At 49.7% G+C, this 19,025-nt stretch overlaps 1 protein-coding gene and 1 non-coding gene across 14 annotated transcripts in view; both read left to right on the top strand.

Annotated features, from left to right (window-relative positions):
* Positions 1–257: 257 nt before the first annotated feature.
* TSC1 (TSC complex subunit 1) overlaps positions 258–19,025 on the top strand; it is a 54,182-nt gene continuing 35,414 nt past the window's right edge. For 9 of the 13 annotated variants that reach the window (XM_066255866.1, XM_066255864.1, XM_066255867.1 and 6 more), the window contains exons 1-2: positions 258–456; positions 14,532–14,594. The gene's annotated coding sequence lies outside the window, so the exon portion shown is untranslated. The remainder of the gene's footprint in view (positions 457–14,531; positions 14,595–19,025) is intronic. The other 4 variants (XM_066255869.1, XM_066255873.1, XM_066255870.1 and 1 more) reach the window with 2 other exon arrangements.
* On the top strand, positions 8,712–8,852 carry LOC136327594 (small nucleolar RNA SNORA79). Its single transcript, XR_010729781.1, has one exon. It is a non-coding gene; the product is annotated as a small nucleolar RNA SNORA79 (small nucleolar RNA).

A 19,025-nucleotide genomic window follows, 5' to 3' on the forward strand; every position in this document is an offset into this window, starting at 1 on the left:
GAACTTGTTTACGCCTCTTGCACAGCTCCTCCCGCTGGCCGGGCCACGTGACCTCTGCCCCGCCCCCTCGCTCTTTCTCGCGTGGCTCCGCCCACCGCGCCGGCCCTTCTTTCTGCCTCCTTCGAAGTCACAAGACTCCTTTCGGGATCCTTCCGCCCGTCCCCGCCCCCCCTCCCACACTTTATAAACTCTCGTCTTTTCTATCTCAACCGCTTCGCATCATCAGGCATGAGCAGAACGGTCTCTTCCGTCCAGCTTTGGCTGCCGACTGCGGTCATCGGTCATTGCACTGGAGGGAGAGGCGAGACCCCGCTGTGAGACTCTTTTTCGCGGCGGAGGCTGCCACTGACCGGGGACGTTTCACGACGAAGGGGGAGGTGCTGTACGTCCAAGATGGCGGCGCCCTGTAGGCCGGAGGAACTGTGAGGTAAACAGCTGAGGGGGAGGAGACGGTGGGTGAGTATGGGGGTGTCGCCCCCTTCTTTTTCATGGGGGCTTCTCGGGGCGGCCCTGGCACCATGACTCCCAGTCGGGGGGCTCCTGAGGGGCGAGGGCAGAAGGCTCATTGACTGGGGAGGAGACCCCGGGAAGGGGGACTCGGAACGCGCTCCCCTCGCTCTGGTTGCGCGCTGTCTCCGGTGGGGCCCAGCCGGGCTGACGGGGCCCCGGGACCGAGCGGCGGGCCTGGCCGGGCCCTGGGCCGCTCCCTGGAGGCCGGGAAGCACGGCCCGGGAGCGCGGCCGGGCCCGCGGCGCCCCGGGCTGGGGGGAGGTGAACTCCTCCGCAGGCCCCGCACCGGGTGGGGTGACAGGCCCCCGGGGGCGCGGGGGGCGGCGGCGGAGGGACCCGGGCCCCACGGGGCCGGGGCGGGGCCGGGCCGGGGCCGGGCCGGGCGCGGGGCGCGGGGGGCGGGGCCCGGGCCGGGGGCGCGAGGGCCGCGCGCGCGGGGGGCGGAATGAATGGGGGCCGCTTGCGGGCACCGAGGGAGGGCGCGCCGGGGACGGTGCGGGGACCCGCGTGGCGCGCGCGGGCTGTGCCCGTGGGTGGCTCCGGGACGCGGCGGGACAGTTACCTGGAGTCGGCGGCGGTGGCTCTGGAGGGACAGCTATTCGCAGAGCCACCCCTGCAGGCTCATTCATTCATCCATCCATCCGGCCATCGGAGGAGCTGGAGGGCGAAGGGCCGGCAGTCGGAGCTGTTAGCACGAAAAGCCCTTTCTCTTTGTGTTGCCCCGGGAAAGAGTTGGGCTCGGTGTGTTCTGCTGGATTGGCGGGTGGGGTCCTCCTAATAACAGCAGCCCGCCTTTGTGCGGTGCTCTCCGGGGGGGTGCTTTGCAGGCAAGCGGACAGGCACCGTGCGCGCCTCCATTTCCCAGATGAAGAAACTGAGGCCCAGAGACCAGGTCAGGGTAGCTTGGCCTAAGGTCAAGACGCTGGAGGAGTGTCCAGGACTGGAACTGGGGTCGACTGGTCCCCGATAGGCGCACGTGACTGTCGCCTTGATCTGTTATCTGATCAAAGCCGGCCTGTCATTCTTCACAGTTGGCCGAAGCTTGTGCACCAGCGCCCGTGTGTGTGTGTGTGTGTGTGTGTGTGTGTGAGATTTTGCAGAGGGATGCAGTTGTGTGCACGCCTCTGCTTTTGTTTGGGATGACAGCGTTGTGTGTGTAAATGTGTTGGGCTAGACTGGAGTGTCCGATTTTTTTTTTTAAATGTGTAAAACTGATCGATTGACTGCAGAAAGAAGTCCCACTAAAACCCTTGCTGAATTTCTTTTTAATAATAGGAAGCAGAGAAATAACGTTTGACTTGACGTAGCGTAAAAGTTCTAAAATAAAATGATATGCTTCTGAGAGACTTTGATTTATAATTTCGGGATCAACCTGGAGTCATCTGAATTCAAAGGTGCGAGCCAAGCGGAGCTGTAAATTTCAGGAGGCAGTCTAAACCGGGATCTTCTGGGAGCCGGTGATTTACCGAGCAGCCACCTGCGATTCTTAAGTTGAACGTTCCTGAGTCAACCTGCAGTATGCAAATGGGAACTCTGATTTAGGGTTGTGCGGGGAAATGCACCTTTCGCAGTCCTGCATCAGCGAAATGAGGCTCCTTAGAAATACTGAGAGGCTCTTTGCTTTTGCCCTGGGGAGCAGGAGAGTCTTTCTAACCACCTGGTGCAAACTTAAGGGGTATTTATAGAAGAAGTCAGTGGAAAATACACACTTACTCAAGTTAATATCGTACCCAAAACACTCTTGGCCTCACGTGCTGCAAGGGTGGTGATGTAAGCGTTCTTTGCTGTGTGCTGTTTCCTGGTGTCTTAAAGGCTTTGTTATGCTCCTGGATTCCTAGTTAGGTTCCTAGGCTGCCCCAAGCCTTCTTACTTGTTTGTGTTAGATGGGAGTGCCTCAGGTCTTTTGACTCAATTGTACTCTTCCTCCCTGGGTTAAGAGCAAAGACCTCTGGTATTGCTGCTGTTGTGTGGTGTAACAATCCATTCTGTGCACGCCTGGTTTCATTTGTGAAATGAAAATGAATTAAATAGTCCTACCAGGACAAATCAAATATATATACCTGTCTGTGTGATGTTTACAGAATAATAAAATCCCTGGAAACAGCATCTCTAACAGCATTTTTCAGATGTTAGACCTCACCATAGGTAGATGGATGTATGCAGTCTTTGAGGGCACCCTGGATATATATATCTATTTTGGGAAGAAATCAGAGGTGCTGATTCTGATGTGCACTACAGGTTGAAGACCACTAGTACCTTAAAGTTTCAATTGGCTCTATTTCTTTTAATTAATTTATTACAGAGGCATTTTTAAAAATAGTATCTAACCCATGATGTGTTGTAGTAGGGTGAATTTTGGGCTCTGAGTTACAGCTGACATGATCTGGTATAGCTCTGTCTTCTTTTCAAGTTTGTTAGGGTACAGGTATGTTTTTCTAGGTTTCAGGGCCATAATGAACTAAAATTAGCTTCTCCTGGAAATTAATTGGATATTCTTAGATGCAGATGAGCCGGATACAGCAGTATATCTACCATTTCAAGCTTTCTGAAAGTCAGGTAGCTTTCAACTCTGAATAGAGTCACTGAAGTTCTCTGAGCCTCAATCTCTTCATCTGTGAAATAAAGAGTTGGATTGGAAATGAGAGTATTCCTAAGTCTGAATTTCTGTGATTTAAGGTCCTATGGGGGGTTCAGTTAAACGTTCTGACTGAATTGATTGAATCAAAGTGTTCGTGGCTTTATAGTAGCTAAGCAAATTGGTGGCTTACCGTGTGAGTGGTTGAGTGGTGACCTGTTTATCTTTTCCTTTGGATCCCATTATTATTTTTTTTTCTGAAGCTGGAAACGGGGAGAGACAGTCAGACAGACTCCCGCATGCGCCCGACCGGGATCCACCGGCATGTCCACCAGGGGCGATGCTCTGCCCACCAGGGGGCGATGCTCTGCCCCTCCGGGGCGTTGCTCTGCGGCGACCAGAGCCACTCTAGCGCCTGGGGCAGAGGCCAAGGAGCCATCCCCAGCGCCCGGGCCATCTTTGCTCCAACGGAGCCTCGGCTGTGGGAGGGGAAGAGAGAGGCAGAGAGGAAGGAGAGGGGGAAGGGTGGAGAAGCAGATGGGCGCTTCTCCTGTGTGCCCTGGCCGGGAATCGAACCCGGGACTTCTGCACGCCAGGCCGACGCTCTACCACTGAGCCAACCGGCCAGGGCCGGATCCCATTATTTTGAAAAGACGATTCCCTGTTCCTCATATTAAAAATCTTGGCCTTGGCCGGTTGGCTCAGTGGTAGAGTGTCAGCCTGGCGTGCGGGGGACCCGGGTTCGATTCCTGGCCAGGGCACATAGGAGAAGCGCCCATTTGCTTCTCCACCCCCCCTTCCTTTCTGTCTCTCTCTTCCCCTCCCGCAGCCAAGGCTCCCTTGGAGCAAAGATGGCCCGGGCGCTGGGGATGGCTCCTTGGCCTCTGCCCCAGGCGCTAGAGTGGCTCTGGTGGCGGCAGAGCGACGCCCCGGAGGGGCAGAGCATCGCCCCCTGGTAGACAGAGCATCGCCCCTGGTGGGCGTGCCGGGTGGATCCTGGTCGGGCGCACGCGGGAGTCTGTCTGACAGTCTCTCCCTGTTTCCAGCTTCAGAAAAAAAAATGAAAAAAAAAATCTTTCTTTCAGAGAGTAGTTTTACTTATGTTAGTTTTCTATGTCATTTAAATAGCTGCAGTCATAACAGAAAACTATACTCAGCATTCAAACCAGTAGCTTTTTGCTTTAACTATATAGTTATAATACATATATATGTATTTATTTTTATTTATTTTTTATTTTTTTTTTCATTTTTCCAAAGCTGGAAACGGGGAGGCAGTCAGACAGACTCCCGCATGCGCCCGACCAGGATCTACCGGGCATGCCCACCAGGGGGCGATGCTCTGCCCCCTCCGGGGCGTCGCTCTGTTGCATCCAGAGCCATTGTAGCGCCTGAGGCAGAGGCCACAGAGCCATCCCCAGCGCCCAGGCCATCTCTGCTCCAATGGAGCCTCTGCTGCAGGAGGGGAAGAGAGAGACAGAGAGGAAGGAGAGGGGGAGGGGTGGAGAAGCAGATGGACGTCTCTCCTGTGTGCCCTGGCCGGGAATCAAACCCGGGACTCCCGCACGCCAGGCCGACGCTCCACTGTTGAGCCAACCAGCCAGGGCCTATATATGTATTATATACATAAACACTGAGTTTTTTTCCCTCAGTGTTTAATATAATTTAGTTTGCTCAAAATACTCATTTTTTCCCCATTTAAGTTGGTCTGAAAGAGGTCCATCATTAGCAGGTTTCTGATTTATTTTTAAAGCCTATAGTGATTAGAAATTAGTAATTAAGTTAATGTTTCTCTTGGGGGGAGAATAATAAAAATCACATATATATCTATCCAGTCTCAGGACCTTGCTAATTTTTTCTCCTCCCTTTTCTTGTGTAGTGTTAACTTTTGCTCTACCCAGGGAAGTTGTAAAAGGTAACGATGTTTTTAAAGGTTGAATGAATTCAGATTGTCATCTAATGAGGAAAGTGCCTTAAAAACCAAGGTTGAATACAAAATGAAGGCAGGGCGGTTATTGGCCTAGAACTCACAGATCAGTGTGTAAAGATAATGGCAGTGAAGACCATGAAGTGTTTGAATAACGAGGGACAAGTGGGCCCTTCTGTTGGCGATGAAAGACACAGTGGGGAGTGACGAGGGAGAGCACATGCAGCGTGACCTTACTGTCTGCAGTCATCTGGACGGGCTGCTTTTGCGGGCTGCTTTTGCGTGGGTCACAGAGAATAGTAACAAACTGGCTGTGTGCATTTTAAGTTACAGACTTGCTTTATCAATGTTTCAAATACAGGACTTGGAGTAGATAGATTGCCGAGCCTTATGTATCCAGCAGTCCATTTTGTTGGGTATTGATAATTGTTATAAAAAGGTTATGTCTATTGAGTACTTACAAGGCAAACACTCTGTTACGTATTTGACACACATGATCCCATCAACACATCCTGCAACCTTCAGAGATGGGATAGGGAGGCGAGGAAACAGGTTTAAAGTCACGTGGCTGAGCTGTGATTTGAACCCTGAAGCTTAGATCCTGTCTCGAAATCCGGGGAAACTATGGACCAAATATCCCTTCCTGTCCCCTCACTACCAAAAATAGCTATGGAGATATGAAGTATTGAGGATGGCTTCAGGAACTCCACAGACTGATCATTCTAGACTGGCGATGTGCAACCGTCTTTTAATCTCCTGGCACATATAAGCTACTAAAATTCTTTGGCACCCCCAAAAAATTTTTTTGCCAATCTGACAAAAAAAACAACAACAAAAAACCTGGCCTGTGGTGGTGCAGGGGATAAAGCACCGACCCGGGACACTGAGGTCGCTGGTTTGAAACCCCAGGCTTGCCCGGTCAAGGCACATACAAGAAGCAACTACTACGAATTGGTGCTTCCTGTTCCTCCCCCCCACTCCCCCCAGCAAATCAAAACATAAAATCTTTTTTAAAAAATTTAAAAATTTTTATTAAAAAGGTATAATTTTGATTCATTCACACCTGTGGCTGTTGTTTGGGCTGCTCCCCTCCTTTTTCTTAAGCAAGGGAGAGAGATGAGAAGCATCCACTTGTAGTTGCGTCACGTTAGTTCTCTGATTTCTTTTCATACGTGCCTTGATGGGGGAGTAGAGGGGCTGGGGGTCTCCAGCCCAGTCAGTGGCCCCACGCTCGGTCCAGTGACCCTGCGCTGAAGCCAGATGAGCCCGTGCCCCAGCCGGCATCGTGGGGCTTCAAACCTGGAACCTCAGTGTGCCAGGTCAGTGCTCCACTGCACCACTACCTGTCAGGCCATTTGTTTATTTAATTTTTAAGGTAATGAAGTATTTTGGGTTTTTTTTTTTTTTTTTCTGTATTTTTCTGAAGCCGGAAATGGGGAAAGACAGTCAGACAGACTCCCGCATGCGCCCGACCGACCGGGATCCACCCGGCACGCCCACCAGGGGGCGATGCTCTGCCCCTCCTGGGTGTCGCTCTATTGTGACCAGAGATACTCTAGTGCCTGGGGCAGAGGCCCAGGAGCCATCCCCAGCGCCAGGGCCATCTTTACTCCAGTGGAGCCTTAGCTGCAGGAGGGAGAGAGAGAGAGAGAGAGAAAGAGAGAGAAGCAAGATGGGGAGGGGTGGAGAAGCAGATGGGCGCTTCTCCTGTGTGCCCTGGCCAAGAATTGAACCCAGGACTTCTGCACGCCAGGCTGACGCTCTACCACTGAGCCATCCGGCCAGGGCCTTGGTTTTTTTTTTTAAGATTTTATTGATTTTACAGAGAAAGGTGGGTGGGGGGTGGGGTGGCGAGAAGCATCAACTCATAGTTCCTTCAGGTAAGTTATTCATTGCTTGCTTCTCAAATGTGCCTTGACCAGGCAAGCTCAGAGTTTCGAACCAGCGACCTCATTGTCCTAGGCTGACGCTCTATCCACTGTGCCACCACAGGTCAGGCAGCTGTTGTCATGTTTTAATTTGACAATCTAACTTAAAAGAGGTCAGTTGGGTATTGTGGGTTTTAAAGTTCCTGTAGACACCAGTTGAAAATTGCTGAGCTAGAAAGGTTACTGCTAGTAAAGCTGGACTTTACTAAGAACAATCTCTCTCTCTCTCTCTCTCTCTTAACCAGTAGGTAGGAAAGGCCCAACTCTTAAAGAGGGGCCTATGTACTCTTTGTATTATAAATCATCCTGTCAAACTTTTATAATGAAAGAGTCTTTACACTTCATTGGAAATGCAGTTTTAGGTGCCACATTAAAAAAAGTCAGAAGTGGAGAACTCAGGTATGTCACTTGCCAAATGCTTGCCAGGCCTGGCATTTGGTCTATACTGGTACCTCTGGCACCTGGCAGAATTCCATTGGGTTTTTCCCCAAGGCTTTGCATTATTTTTTTCCCTTTGAACTTTTGTGTGTGTGTGTATACACACACACACACACATGTATACATATATATAATATATACACACATATATGTATACATATATAATACACACACACACACACATATATATGTATACACTTAACGTTTCTTGACTTCATCCTTCTCCCTGGGCTAGTGGTTCTCAACCTTCCCTGGGCATCAGAATCACCTAGAAGACTCCCTTCCAGTTTCTGATTCAGAGGCTTGGGCAAGGCCCAGGAATTGGTGTTTCTTTCAGATTCCAGGTGATACTGATGTTGCTGGTGTGAGGACCACATTCGAGAACCACTGTCCTTGACTGTCAAACCCTATGCCTTATTTCATAGATATTTCGGTTTCAGTCTTATGAGCTTAAAACCTAAAGAAATCTATGGTTTGCTCAGATTTCTTTTAAGGGAAGCTCTGTATAGTGACTTTTTGACAGATATATGATATCTGTCTTGTCTGTATTTTCTTGGTAAGTAATTTTTTTCGTGTTAATAGACAGTCAAGGCCCTGGCTGGTTGGCCCAGCATGGGTTTGATTCCCAGTTAGGGCACACAGGAGAAGCGCCCCTCTGCTTCTCCACCCCTCCCCCTTCTCTCTCTCTCTCTCTCTTTCTCTTCGTCTTCTTTTCCTGTAGCCATGTTTCAAATGGTTTGAACGAATTGGCCTCAAGCGGTGACGATGGCTCCAAGGCCTTGCCTCAGGCACTTAAATGGCTTGGTTGTTGAGCAACAGAGCAGCAGCCCCAGATAGGCAGAGCAGCCGCCCACAGGGGGCTTGCTGGGTGAATCCCAGTCAGGGCACATGTGGGAGTGTGTCACACTGCCTCCCTCACTCTCAATAATAATAAATAAAAAGCCAGCCAAGACATAAATACTACTTACAGAAGAAATATATCTTTACCAAAGTCAAGCTCTGTCCCTGCAGGCAACCTTTGAAATAGGATATCAGCTTCAGCAAATTGTCCATCAAGCTCCCTGCTGGCAGAGTTCTGAATGGAGAATCCAGAGCCCTGCTGCCCCAGCTGCTGTGACCTTGAGAAGGACTACCCTGCTGAGACCATTTCAGTCACACATGAGCACACGCTTTGGCAGGTCTGGCCATCAGCTGTTTTACTCACACACTCCATCCTACTTCCTGTCCCTCTCGCTTTCCTTCTGTGCGCTGATAGGAAGAGGGAATCGGAGCTGGCTCCGCCCTTCTGGATGCATTTGTGCTGAAGGCAACTTCGCTTGATAGAATGTTACTCTATTGATGACTTCTTCCTATTGCCTTCAGGCCTGGCACTAGGATTTTAAGTCATCATACATTAAGATTGATTTTCTTCATTCAGAGAATGTTAGGATAATGGGATTATCTGTTCATTCTCTGAAATTTGCGGAATCAAACACTATGGGGGGAAAAAAGAATGTTGCTCTAAGAAATCACCTCAGAACCCAGCCCGATAGTGTCTCTTAACATGAGGATGCAAAACAAGCATAGTGAAAAGGAATCTGCCTTCATTTACTCCCGCACTTGTTTTTATATCACAGACAGCTGTGTACCAAATTATCTCAGGTGATATGCTGTGCAGTTACCTGTTTTGTGTGACTGGCAGTTCTGGGACTCCTAGGGGTAGAAGGCCACCCTTGACACTGGCGTTCCAAAACTCTGAGTAGCCGGCTGAGAGAAGATACTCTGTACAGGCCTGTGAGGTGCCCGCCACTAGTGTCCACAAAGGTACACACGGCTCCTGGCCCTCGGCGCCGCCACGCATCCTGTCGAGGGCAGAGATCCGGGACAGGTGTGTGCAGGTCCTGCACTGACACCTACTCGCAGTCCCAGGTAGAGGAGCCATCAGTCTGAGCACCTGACGTAGGGGATGAGGGTGAACTGCGAACACAGACTGACCCGTGTTCCTTCTGTTTAATCGCAGAATACTAAAGTGCAGAGCCCTCATCTTCCTCAAACCTGCCCTTTATTTTTATTCAAAAAGGCTGCTTGCAGAAGTGCAGTTAGGTGCATTCCGGGGAGAGCATCACTTCAAACTGTGAAAAGGGAAAAGCTGCATCTGGGGGCATGTTTCTTTTTATTTATTTTTTCACCCCCCCCCCCATTGATTTGAGAGAAAGGAAGAATAGAGAGAAAGGAGAGAGAGAGAAGCATCAACTCATTCCACTTAGTTGTGCGCCCATTGATTGCTTCTCATAAGTGCCCTGATTGGGGCTTGAACCAGTGACCTTGGGGTCAAGCTAGCGCCCTCGAGGTCAAGCTGGCAATGCCAGGATTGATCGGGGAACTTGGCACCCCAGGACGATGCTCTATCCACTGCACCATTGGCCAGGGTGGCAGGTTTCTTTTTAAATTTAGCTTTGAAGCTAAGAACATGGATTGACCCTGCTCTGCTCTGACAGGTGTTTCCATCTATACCCCTTGGGGGGTGTGAACTTCTTTGATGAGGGTCTTCTCCCTTACTCTCTTCTGGTCAGGAAATTCATAGGTCGCGTCTCACTTTTCTGACCACAGTGAGTCTACTACTCTAGTACTTCTATCGGGCAGGGCTTAAATATAAATTAATAAGTAAGTAAATACTTAAAATATTAACAATGGCAGGTAACCTTTGACATGCTAACATTAGAGTGATGCTGGTTTATCGCCCTTGCAAATTGTAGTGTAGATATGAGGGCGTTGAGCAGCCTTCATGGTGAGTATTGGACAGAAACGTTCTGCTCTCCTGTGCCGGCACCTTCGTCCACGGCAGTGGTGTTGGCTACGCAGGCTGCGAGACCGCATCCTGTACATATCCTAATTTCACCCTCGCTTAGGTACTGCTTTTCAGATAAAAGATCCAAATATGATTAATTGCAAGAAGATGTGTACATGACTCAGTGGACTCACAGCTGATCTAAGGATTGGGAAGATGAGAGGCTCTCATGTTTAATTCCAGCCCTTTGCTGATTGGGTGACTGTGGCCAGGCAAACGCTCTCTGTCCAAGAGGCCAGCCTGACCCCCCGCACTGCACACACATCTGCATGTGCCATTGAGGGGCGTGGCGTTGATGCCTGTCTGAGAGGCCAGCCTGACCCCCCGCACTGCACACACGTCTGCATGTGCCATTGAGGGGCGTGGCGTTGATGCCTGTCTGAGAGGCCAGCCTGACCCCCCGCACTGCACACACACCTGCATGTGCCATTGAGGGGCGTGGCGTTGATGCCTGTCTGAGAGGCCAGCCTGACCCCCCGCACTGCACACACCTGCATGTGCCATTGAGGGGCGTGGCGTTGATGCCTGTTGGAGAGGCCAGCCTGACCCCCCGCACTGCACACACATCTGCATGTGCCGTTGAGGAGCGTGGCGTTAGTGCCTGGAGCACGCTCCCTGGGGAAACAGAGCCACTTGTTGTCTGTGCAGGAGATTTTCACTGTTAGAGCCGTGGTGGCAAACCTATGACACGCGTGTTAGCACTGACACGTGTAGCCATTTAAAATGACATGCTGCCGCATACCAGAGAAGTATGGGGCCGCATGCCAAGAAGGACATTTCATCCTGGGCTCCTGAACAACCAGCTGTGGTAGCTGAGGATAAAACATTTGCTGTAGTGTAGACGCTCTTTGCGGGAGGTCTGTAAGCCAAATCAACAGAACTCCGGCACAGAGTGTCTAGTTCTGGGACTTCCAGTTAGGCCGTTAGGGGATCTTTGACCTCACTTCCAGCCGGCGGAGCAGGGAGCAGCGGAATGCCACGGGGGGACGCATCTCTGGGGCCCTGTGATCGCCATCACCAGCAACCACATAACCACAGCAACCATCACCCAATCTACTGTTCTGGGGTGTCATGGATTTCTAACTGACCATCATTACTGAGATAAGTGAGGGGGAGGCTGGGAGAGGCGAGGGCCTGTGCTATGGGTGCCATTTCCCGCCATTAGAAATAGCGGCAGTCACCTTGGTTTACATAAGATGCAACCTGCAGAATTTCAAAGACAGCATCTGGGCTCAGGTGTTTGTCGACTTGAAGTCAAAGCTTGAGAATCTGGAAAGGTGCTGCTTGGAGAATCAAGAGGAGTGCCACTACGAACAGGAAATTTGGAGTGCCTGGAACCGATTACCAGACACTTTTAGCACCCTGAAAAATATAGCAATGGCTTAACTCACAATTTTTCCCTCTACGTACTTTTGTGAGACCTTATTCTCAGCATTAAGTAATATCAGAACCAACAAAAAGAAACAGATTGACAGATGAAGTTAGTAGCGCTTGCTTGGGCTTGAAGTGTACAAAATACCAACCTTCAATTGAAGATTTAGCCAATGAAATTCAGCAACAAAAATGTCACTAATAGGCAGGTTAGTTAAAGAATTCCCCCTCCCCCTCACTTATCTTAGTTCACGGCACCCCACACAAGTTAATAATATCAAGACCAACAAAAGAAACCGACTGACAGATGAACAAAGAAGTCACTAAGCAGGTAAGTTAAAGAATTAGTTTTTGGTTTATTAAATAGTTACATATTACAATTATACATTTTTGTTATTTAAACTATAAAGATCGCGAAATTATGGTTTTTTTCTTGAAGTGACACACCACCCGTATTATGCTCGTTTTTTGGTGAATTTTGACACACCAAGCTCAAAAGATTGCCCATCACTGTGTTAGAGAGTCACTCGGTCCCCCGGTCTGACTCTGACCGGGATGGTACTGAAGGGCTTGTTCCCAGACTTTTCTGCACTCAGGAGAATAAGGGGTATACAGTATAGCGCAGGGTAGTCAACCTTTTTATGCCTACTGCCCACTTTTGTATCTCTTGTTAGTAGTAAAATTTTCTAGCCGTGCACCGGTTCCACAGTAATGGTGATTTATAAAGTAGGGAAGTCACTGTCACTTGACTTTATAAAATTTATAAAGCAGAGTTACAGCAAGTTAAAGCATATAATAATAATTACTTACCAAGTACTTTATGTCGGATTTTTGCTAAGTTTGGCAGAATAAATCTTTATAAAACAACTTACTATAGTTACATCTATCTTTTTATTTGTATTTTGGTTGCTCCGCTACCGCCCACCGTGAAAGCTGAACTGCCCACTAGGGGGCGGTAGGGACCAGGTTGACCACCACTAGGGGGCGGTAGGAACCAGGTTGACCACCACTAGGGGGCGGTAGGGACCAGGTTGACCACCACTGCTCTAGTGTATGAGGCTCAGCTTCCCTCCCCCACAGGCACCCCTGAACGGCTATCAAAGAAGCTGACAGCTTTGCTCACAAGAACAGGATTATTTGCCTGTTGTTTGGCAGATGCCAGCATCGGCCCTGGGTGGCCATTAGGGGATGGGGTGGTTTCTGTCCTTATGGAGCGTCTGGTCCAGTGAGCAGTCCATACCTAAAGCCAGCTGGAATCTGGGTGTTTACATATACTCATGTCAAACATTGAGATCATGTAGCAGAAAGTAGGGTGAAGGGGAAGAGAGTAGAGAAATGATAGCTCTTCACAAATACTTTATGCTTGTCATGTGGAAGGGTTAGATTAAGGTCGTGTTTCTTTGAAGGCAGAATTTGGCTTGTACATTTAAGAATACTAGTCATTCTATCAAGGACAGAAAGTCCTCACTTAATGTTGATTCTGCAACTTTAAGCAAAATGTGATATAATGTAACCATTTTTATTATATGCTAATTGGTATAAACAAGTTGAGTTCCTGCGGCATCTTGTCATAATAAGGAGATGATGTTGGAGGAAGCGAGGTGTGGTTCGAAGTCCTTCTGTACTGGGCACTGTGGTAACCGCCAGACACGCAGTCCTGAAAGGCCACTTTTCCTCCTTGGTGGCCCGTCTAGTGCAGTGAGGGAGGTGTGCTCAGTGACTGATCACACAGCTGATTGGGTTGTGGTCAGTGGCATGCGGAAACACAGGCTGCTCGGAGGACCTGACAGGGGACCTGGTACCTCGGAGTCCTGGGAGCGGAGGGAGGGGAGGGTGTCTCTGACGGAGGGAACTTGTAAGCTGAAGTTTAAGGGCAGAGACTTACCTAGGGGGCAGCAGGTCCTGAAGTGGGCGTGAGAGTGGCTTGGCTGAGAGACTGAGAAACCAGTGGGGCCGGGGAGTGGGGGGACGTGGCGTGTGAGGTGATGGGCCTGGGGGAGCTGGCTCTGTGCCTCTCGGGGCTGCCTCACGGGCCTCTGGGATGGAGTGCTTGGCCACTCTCCGAGCTGAGGGCCACGGGATGCGCCATTTCCTTCAGTCCCCACACAGCCCTGTGGGGACGAGGCTGTCACTCTTCTTGCTTTACAGATGAGGCAGCTTCAGGTTAGACAGCAGAGACTTAAGAAAAATCACCAAGAGTTCCACAGCTGATGAACAGCAGAGCATGGGTTTCAACACGAGCCCTCTGGTTCTAGAGCCTGTCCTGGTCACTTGCTGTCTGTTTCTCTGTTTATAGCTCTAATAAACAGTTAACAAAGGCAGGGCTTACAAGTTCCACACAATATAAAGAGTCTTTCAGTAATCAGTAGATCAGAAATATAGGCAGGGAGAAGCAAGTGTGGCCAGTGATTGTAAGTGTTCGTTCCAGCCAAGAGCAGATGGCTACCTGGCCACCTGTCAGGGCCAGAATAGGAAGGAAGTGGAACCAGGTAAACTCTGAGCTTCCTCCAGTTGAGTTTAAGTTCACTTCATTATAAGATTATTGTGTACAAGGCACTGGCTGGTTGGTTGGCTCAGTGGTAGAGCGTTGGCCCAGCTTGTGGATGTCCCGGGTTCGATTCCCGGCCAGGGCACACAGGAGAAGCACCCATCTGCTTCTCCACCCCCCCCCCTCTCCTTCCCCTCTGTCTCTCTCTTCCCCTCCTGCAGCCAAGGCTCCATTGGAGAAAGGTTGGCCTGGGCGTTGAGGATGGCTCCATGGCCTCTGCCTCAGGCACTAGAATGGCTCCAGTTGCAGCAGAGCAACAACCCAGATGGGCAGAGCATCGCCCCCTGCTGGGCATGCCGGGTGGTTCCTGGTCGGGTGCATGTGAGAGTCTGTCTCTCTGCCTCCCTGTTTCTCACTTCAGAAATATGAAAAAAAAAATTGCATTCCTATATGTGTTTTCCTCTCTCCAGTGACCATGAAAGGCACCAGGTTGACAGCACTGGAAACTGAATTACCAAGTGTCCCCAGAACAGGTAAGGTATCAGCTCAGTCCGCTGGCTTGGGGAGGGCAGGGGGGAATTGGTCATTTTGTTCCTGGTTGCACTGCTGTAGGGATGTTGCTTTACTTGCAGGATTTAACATTTATGGTTTTAGCTGCTTGCCAGGAACTGGGCTGTCTCTGACGTGAAGCAATTGGTCGGATTACTGATGATCATTGATTGCTTGTTCAGGGCTAGACACTGTTAAATGCACTGCTTTTCTCTGTCACAACCACACTTTTGGTGTGTTTCCTTTTTACACATGAAAACTTGGCCCCAGAGACGTCACCTAATTTTCCTAAGGTTATATGGCCAGTACTTGGTGGGCTCATGGGTCAAATCAGTTCTAACAGCAAAGTTTGGTTTTAATCACTAAATTAAACTGAAATTAGTTGGAGCGAGTTGTATAATTAGTGCAGAGCTTGTCAACCCAGCCTGTGCCGTAGATGTGAGCTTGGGTCTGTACATAGCCTACCTGGACCCCACCCCTGAGCCGGCTCTGCAGCGGGGCCCAGGCCGCAAGATTCGGCCCCCTCTCCCCAGGATTCTGTAATGGACATCTTGGTCCGAGAGTACCTGAGCTGGTGAGTTAGCATTTACGTCTCAGCATGGCTTTCCTGGGTGATTGTTTTCATTAGTTTTGGGTGTGAATGATATGTAGTGCAGTGGTCGGCAAACTCATTAGTCAACAGAGCCAAATATCAACAGTACAATGATTGAAATTCCTTTTTTTTTTTTTTTTTTTGTATTTTTCTGAAGCTGGAAATGGGGAGAGACAGTCAGACAGACTCCTGCATGCACCCGACCGGGATCCACCCGGCACGCCCACCAGGGGCGAAGCTCTGCCCACCAGGGGGCGATGCTCTGCCCCTCCAGGGCGTTGCTCTGCCGCGACCAGAGCCACTCTAGTGCCTGGGGCAGAGGCCAAGGAGCCATCCCCAGCGCCCGGGCCATCTTTGCTCCAGTGGAGCCTTGGCTGCAGGAGGGGAAGAGAGAGACAGAGAGGAAGGAGGGGGGGGTTGGAGAAGCAAATGGACGCTTCTCCTGTGGGCCCTGGCTGGAAATTGAACCTGGGTCCCCTGCACGCCAGGCCGACCAGGGCCTGAAATTCATTTTGAGAGCCAAATTTTTTAAACTTAAACTATATAGGTAGGTACATTATTAACTTAATTAGGGTACTCCTAATCTGGCCTTTGCGCCTGCACATGATATTTTATGGAAGAGCCACACTCAAGGGGCCAAAGAGCCACATGTGGCTCATGAGCCACAGTTTGCCGACCACTGTTATAGTGGATTCTAGGACCTGGAGGGTTCTCAAGAGTCCCAGGACACGCCCTTCCTAAGGATTAAGGCAATGGTATTTCTGCCGGTGACCTGAGGTTGCTGAGCGGTAGGTGTGAGTGTATCAGCCAGAGTTCCCAGCGGAGCAGCACTCTGTCAGTGGAAGGTCAGGTCGGTTCTCTTCACACACAGAATTCAGTTAACAGCCCATGGGTTCCTGTTGACTACACTCCATCAATGGCTGCCTCCCCTGACATTGTAGGAACTGTGAAACCCGTGAGGACTTTTGTCTTAAAGATTGATGTCTGTTCAATGACAAGGACAATGTAGATTGTAGAGTGTCTAATGAAAAGGTGGAAGCATTGTTCTCTGACAAATAGGGGAGGCTTTCTAAGTTTTTCTTTTCATTTAAAAATTTTTTGTGTGTAGTTCCTTTCTTAGAAATTCGCGGACTATGAATTTGAACCCAGTGTCAGATGGTCAGGTGTTCATACCATCAAGGCCCAAGCTGAGTATCACACGTTCTACACCTCAACTGTTATGACACATTTTTTGTTGCGACAGTTGTATCACATTTTAAATTTGAAATTTTAAGGCAGGATGAATCCTGTCCCCACGGTCAGCTGCTAGGTTGGTGCCGGGGTTGCTGGTCCCAGTGTGGCACTGCGCAGGCGCTCAGCGTTGGCGGTCCCCGTGGTCCCGTCACCCCTCTTCCTGGAAGAGCAGGTGTAACTCGGGGCAGGTGTGGCTGGAGGATGGTTTCCAGAGGGAGGGCTCGGGCGGCAGAGCGGGGGCGGCCTCAGGCCCCTCACCACCAGCTGCTGCCCCTCCCGTCTCCAGCAGTCATTCCCACAAGCTTTGTGTTGACATCGTAGCGTTCCTGGACACAAACCAACAAGAAATTGTCTTTGTAAAGTGCTTTTGTAAAGTCTGTTTTGAAATTTGATGTGAGTACAGAATGTATTTTACTTTTTCCTTGACATTGTTTTCCTCATACTCTTGATGCTCTTCATGTGTGGCTGAAGGAGCTTTGTCCTTGATGCTGCTGAGTGTGATTTCGGACTTTTTTCATGACTTAAAATTGAGGTGACAGGTAGACATTTTTTATTAATCCTCACAAGATGTGAAATATTTCCAAAATACGACTTTTTCTTGAAAGACTAGAAACGAAATGCAGTTTTTTGTTTTGTTTTTTGTGGTTTTTTGAAGTGAGAGACAGATAGACAGACTCCCGTAAGTGCCCAACCGGGATCCACCCGGCATGCCCACCAGGGGGCGATGCTCTGTCCATCTGGGGTGTTGCTTTGTTGCATCCAGAGCCATCCTCAGCGCCTGGGCCAACTTTGCTCCAATGGAGCCTCGGCTGCGGGAGGGGAAGAGAGAGACAGAGAGGAAGGAGAGGGGGAGGGGTGGAGAAGCAGATGGGCACTTCTCCTGTGTGCCCTGGCCAGGAATCGAACCTGGGACTTCCACACACTGGCCCAACACTCTTAACGCTGAGACAACCAGCCAGGGCCTAAATGCAGTTTTTAAGGTTATTTTGTTTGTAATAAATGCTAAAATTTTTTCTATGAACGTTAAAATGTAATTTCTGTCATTTAGCTATGTGCTATTTTTTTTTTTTTTTTTTTTTTAGTGAGAGAGAGAGAAGGATAGACAGGAAGGGAGAGAGATGAGAAGCATCAGCTCGTAGTTGTGGCACCTTAGTTGTTCATTGATTGCTGCTCATACCTGTCTTGACCGGGGGCTCCAGCTGAGCCAGTTACCCCTAGCTCAATCCAGTGACCTTGGGGTTCAAGCCAGTGCCCTAGGGTCATGTCTATGATCTCACGCTCAAGCTGGCGATACCATGCTCAAGCTGGTGAGCCTGCGCTCAAGCCTATAACTTCAGGGTTTCGAACCTGGTCTTCAGTGTCCCAGGTCGAGGCTCTATCCACTGCGCCACCACCTGGTCAGGCTAGCCATGTGCTGTTAAAACTTTTGTAAATATTTGGCTCAAAGAATAATTAGTATTTATAAAGTTATCTAGCTAATCTACCCTATTAACATTCATATTATTAATATATTCAACTACTTGAAAAATCTGAATTTGTTTTTGAATATAAAAATTACATCATTAACCGAAGGTTTTGTGGGTTTTTTTGTATTTTTCCGAAGCCAGAAACAGGGAGGCAGTCAGACAGACTCCTGCATGCACCCGACTGGCACACCCACCAGAGGGCGATGCTCTGCCCATCCAGGGCGTCGCTCTGTTGTGACCAGAGCCATTCTAGCGCCTGACGCAGAGGCCATAGAGCCATCCTCAGCACCCGGGCCAACTCTGCTCCAATGGAGCCTTGGTGCGGGAAGGGAAGAGAGAGACAGAGAGGAGGGAGAGGGGGAGGGCTGGAGAAGCAGATGGGCGCTTCTCCTGTGTGCCCTGGCCGGGGATCGAACCCAGGGCTCCCGCACGCCAGGCCGACGCTCTACCACTGAGCCAACCAGCCAGGGCTCCGAAGGTTTTAAAAATATACATTTATACTAAACTGACATAAGTTCAACCTATGAAATACAAAACTTGCGTGTTACTTCTAGAATGTTTACCTTTATTTGAAATTGGTTATTCAGATATGAATAGTAATTCTAAACACATGCCTTGTCCACTTGACTGACATCACGTAGATTGGGTGCTATGGTGACAACATGAACACACAGTTTTTGATCTCACACACACACACACAGTCAGGGATGCCAGAAATGCTGCTGAGGTAGGCAGTTGACAGCTCATCTTTCAGACCTGAAAACCAACGCCAAAGCCGAGATCCAGGTTTTGGCCAAGTGTCTAGACTAAGACCCGAAAGACAGTGAGCGATGCGGGTATGTGGGGTAGAGCAGTCCGGGCAAGGCAGGAACGGTGAGTGCAAAGGCACAGAGTAGTTTTCCGGGGTTGAGAGGGTTGAGAAGACAGATGAGAGCCGAGAAATGAAGAGGCAGAGTGGCATGAGTGAGGGGAGGCTGGGCAGTTCTTCAGAGGCCAAGTCGTGCAGAGCCTTTGGGCCACTCGTGAGCTCGGCTCTTGTTAGCTCCGTGGGAAGCCACTGAAGGGTTGTAAATGGGAGTGATAGCTTCCAATTTCGTATTCCACAGCCTCTTGTTTGGTGGCAT

Source organism: Saccopteryx bilineata, chromosome 2 (assembly GCF_036850765.1).
Source record: "Saccopteryx bilineata isolate mSacBil1 chromosome 2, mSacBil1_pri_phased_curated, whole genome shotgun sequence".
In the NCBI taxonomy this organism is placed as follows: Eukaryota; Metazoa; Chordata; class Mammalia; order Chiroptera; family Emballonuridae; genus Saccopteryx; species Saccopteryx bilineata.